General features: G+C 43.2%; 1 pseudogene; it reads left to right on the top strand.

Annotated features, from left to right (window-relative positions):
- Positions 1 to 3,922, top strand: part of LOC121514207 — a 7,489-nt pseudogene extending 3,567 nt beyond the window's left edge.
- The last annotated feature ends 582 nt before the right edge of the window (positions 3,923 to 4,504 follow it).

The following is a 4,504-nucleotide window of genomic DNA, read 5'->3' as shown; positions in this document are numbered from 1 at the left end:
CTGTCAGTGGGAGTGTCTTACTGCCGTCTCAGGTGTTTCCCTGAGGCTGTTCTGACTTTCCGTCAGGCTCTCAGGCCCTCAGCTCAGCAGCCCCCTCTGCTGGCCAAAGTGATGCACAACCTTGGAGCGGCTCTAAACGCTGAGGGCCAGTACACAGCAGCCGTGACGTACCACCGCCTCGCTGCTGGGCTGTACGGTGAGTCAACCATTGATCAATACTTTAGATCAACAATCAATTACTATGATCACCACTATAGATGTGTGTGTGCAGGCTCTCTGGGTTGCCGTGGTGACCAGGCACGGTGTTTCAGTAACTTGGCGTTGGCGTGCAGTCAGCTGGGCGATGAAGAGGAGGCAGCAGAGAGCTTCATGCATGCTCTGCAAGGGTTTAAAGACACCGGTACATCCCTGACCTAAGCTCTGCTCTTTTTTACATCTTTATTATAGATTCAGTCATGTTTATACACATAAATCACTGAGTACCATCATAACTGCAATAAAAGCATAAGTCCTACAACCCTATTGGCTAATTTATATTTTTTTTAGTTAACATTTTGCGAAAAAACTCCTGTGTCCAATGTGAACCAAAGATCTGCTTTTTCATCAGGGCTCTAGTGTTTTTGATGCCATCCAGACTCTGTCATTTTAGCTGTGGCATCAACAAGAATCTAAAATGTTGACAACCTTAGTGAATAATTTGTGCTACAGGATTTCTGGGGTGGGCCAGAGGTCGATCTCTGTCAGCGATGAAGCTGATTGGACGAGACAGATTTGAATATTTAAACTAAACATCTCTTTAATGTTCCTCCTGTCTGTCTCCTAGACGACCACCTGGCCCAGGTTCAGGTGTGTGAGGCGTTAGCAGAGTGTTACCTGAGGCAGAGGAAGAAGAGGAAGGCTGTTCAGCTCTACAAGGAGGCTCTGAGCGCACTCACTCACTACCAGGTAACAACACAGAAGTCTACCTCCACAGGTGTGTCTGTGTTTACAGTGAAGCCCCGTTCACAGCCACGATAAACAAGTTTAAACTTCAAACTGCTGTGGCGTTCCTAAACGCCTGTCAGTTCAGACGTTTAAACTGGAGAGGTGGATGATGGACTCCGTGGCAGGCGTAATCTGTGCCTGTCTGTCTCTGAACTTTAGGATCCCTCTAGTCACATTCGAGATCGTCTGGTAGAACACCTGACCGCCGCTCTGCAGCAGGATCTATACACCCAGAGGCCACGCCCACTCAGACCACACCCTCACAACCCACCTTTGGGACATCATGCCAGGTAACAACCAATCATTGTTAATGAAATCAATCAATACTTCCCTGGATTAGTGATCAGTCTATAGGCATGTAGGTTTCACCTTCAGGTCTGTGATATGTGACTACGAGGACGCCATCTTGGAGAGGGGTAAAGCTGCTGCTATAAAGCTATGGAGGTGGAACTATATTTTAATGCTATTTGATCTTGGATAGAGCATTTTGGTATGGAAAACTGTTTTTTTATTGATGCAAGAATCCTAGATCATAAATATATAGGAACAAAAACATAAATACATGATATCTGGAGTTAAAAAGGAAAATAAAACATTTCAGTGAGTTATGAACATTTTAATCATGACTGAATGTTTTGATTCTATTAGACCTCCTGCTGTCATTAATAAAGTGATGCAGTGACCCCTCTCCAAGATGGCTACCATATAGACATGTCCCTCCAGTGAATAGAAGCAGCCCAGGTAGCATCTACCTGCAGCCATGTGCTCAAACTAAATCCTAAATCAGCCCGCCCTCCTTACAGGAAGAGTGATGTCACAAGTGTCCAATCAGGAACCAGATCATGAAGGAGGGAAGGGCCAGGTGAGTCCAAACCACATCCTCTCCCACCATACATCCTTAATCTGACGTCACATTTAGTCTACCCGATCCTTCATACAGTGGTATCTATGGAGGACTGGTAGGTATTTAGAGTTTGAATCAGGAGCAGACCGGTCCTACTGAACCGTCCCACAATGCATCACCACTCTCTCTGGTGACTAAAACTGGAAAGGTTCAAGATCAAGTTAGGTTTGTAAATTCTCTTCCACTGGTTTGAATGCGGGTTTTCATTAGTTCGGGTCCTTATGTGACCTCAGATTAATCAGATTACAGGTCTTTATTTACAGGTCATATGTGGTACAGGTCTTATGTGGTACAGGTCTTTATGTGGTACAATCTTTATGTGGTACAGGTCTTTATGTGGTACAGGTTTATGTGGTACAGGTCTTTATGTGGTACAGGTCTTTAGCCATACTACAGGTCTTTATGTGGTACAGGTCCTTATGTGGTACAGGTCCTGTTAAATGTCTTTATGCAGTCAACAGGTCTTTATGTGCTGCCGTAGTTTTAACTGTGTGGGTCCTTATGTGGTACAGGTCTTTATGTGGTACAGGTCTTTATGTGGTACAGGTCCTTATGTGGTACAGGTCTTTATGTGGTACAGGTCTTTATGTGGTACAGGTCTTTATGTGGTACAGGTCCTTATGTGGTACAGGTCTTTATGTGGTACAGGTCTTTATGTGGTACAGGTCTTTATGTGGTACAGGTCCTTATGTGGTACAGGTCCTTATGTGGTACAGGTCTTTATGTGGTACAGGTAAATTGTCAAGTATCCTTATGTGGTACAGGTCCTTATGTGGTACAGGTCCTTATGTGGTACAGGTCTTTATTTGGTACAGGTCCTTATGTGGTACAGGTCCTTATGTGGTACAGGTCTTTATGTGGTTTTTAGTAGAGTCCTGTTCAGGACACATGAGTTCATTTCCCATCATTCTTCACCCTCCACAGAGCAGGTCACCATGAGGGGAGGAGCCAATGTAGCATCTGGCCTCACCAGCCCAGTACCTCACAGGTAACAGTAATAGTGAAGAGATGAGCTGAGACCACTGACAGGTCTGGAACCACAGTTTGAGACCCTTAGACTTCTCTATTTTTTTGTTTATAGTTCAGAGGGGAACGACCAGTGGCAGAACTGTGAGTACGCTGCATCTCTCTGTCATCTTTAGATGTTCTCTGATGATCCCAGGTGTTCTTCTGATGTTCTCCTAATGTTCTCTGACGTCCCCTGATGTTCTCTAAATGTTTTTCTGATGTTCTCTAAATGTTTTTCTGATGTTCTCTAAATGTTCTTCTGATGTTCTCTAAATGTTCTTCTGATGTTCTCCAAATGTTCTCTGACGTCTCCTGATGTTCTCTAAATGTTTTTCTGATGTTCTCTAAATGTTTTTCTGATGTTCTCTAAATGTTTTTCTGATGTTCTCTAAATGTTTTTCTGATGTTCTCTAAATGTTCTTCTGATGTTCTCCAAATGTTCTCTGACGTCTCCTGATGTTCTCTAAATGTTCTCTGATGTCCCCTGATGTTCTCTAAATGTTCTTCTGATGTTCTCTAAATGTTCTTTGATGTGCCCTGATGTTCTCTTAAATGTTCTTCTGATGTTCTCTAAATGTTCTTCAAATGTTCTTCTGATGTCCCCTGATGTTCTCTGAATGTTCTTCTGATGTTCTCTAAATGTTCTTCTGATGTTCTCCAAATGTTCTCTGATGTCCCCTGATGTTCTCTAAATGTTCTCTGATGTTCTCTAAATGTTCTTCTGATGTTCTCCAAATGTTCTCTGATGTCTCCTGATGTTTCCGTTCTCAAAGGTCTCAGCAGAACTCAGGAGAACGGCTCAGGTGAGCTGTGGTCAGACAGGGAGAACCCGCCCACTGAAAGGTAACTGACAGCCGTCAATCACACCAACTGTAAACACAGACCTGAATGCTGACACCTGATTGGTCGTTTTCTTTCAGTGAAGCCTCATTGGTCCAGGAGCCACAGGCTCCCAGCCCAGGTGTGATCAAAAAGGCCACGCCCCCTGTAGGCAGGTGGAGATCTGTGTTCTGTTCAGTGATGTAGAACCATTGATCGTGATTCCTGATGATCATTCGGATCATTAATTATGGTTTCCATGGAAACACTGAGCATGGGGAGGAGCTTGTCTCATCAAGCCAAGGGTTGTGAAGTTGTCTAGAGGCGTGGCCTTCCAGTGGTAACCAGGCAACAGAAACAGATTTAAATAAATATTTTTGTATGAACATATTTTGGAGTAAATTTTCTGACTGGCTCTTTTTTGAACATTTGCAAGGTTGAAGAGGTGCAACACTGTATACATACAGGTACAGCTTAAAAAATGAGAATATCATGAAAAAGTTCCATTTTTTTGTCCCTCATTTCAGAAAGGTAAACCTGTATATTATAAAGACTCATTACACACAGAGTGAAATATTTCAAGCCTTTATTTCTTGAAATGTTGATGATTATCGCTCACAGATAAGAAAACCCAAAACTCAGTGTCTCAGAAAATTAGAATATTACATAAGATCAATAAAAAACTATGAAACCACGCTCTGATTGGTGCACTAGCTACTCCAGCAGAGGGATCCTTCAAAGAGGATGGGAAACTACGGTGGCCCTGAGGGTCAGTAAAAACATCTCCCT

The sequence above is a fragment of the Cheilinus undulatus genome, linkage group 8 (genome assembly GCF_018320785.1).
Source record: "Cheilinus undulatus linkage group 8, ASM1832078v1, whole genome shotgun sequence".
Lineage (NCBI taxonomy): Eukaryota > Metazoa > Chordata > Actinopteri > Labriformes > Labridae > Cheilinus > Cheilinus undulatus.
The sequence above is the reverse complement of the archived record's forward strand: the minus strand, read 5'-3'. Positions and strand labels throughout refer to the sequence as shown.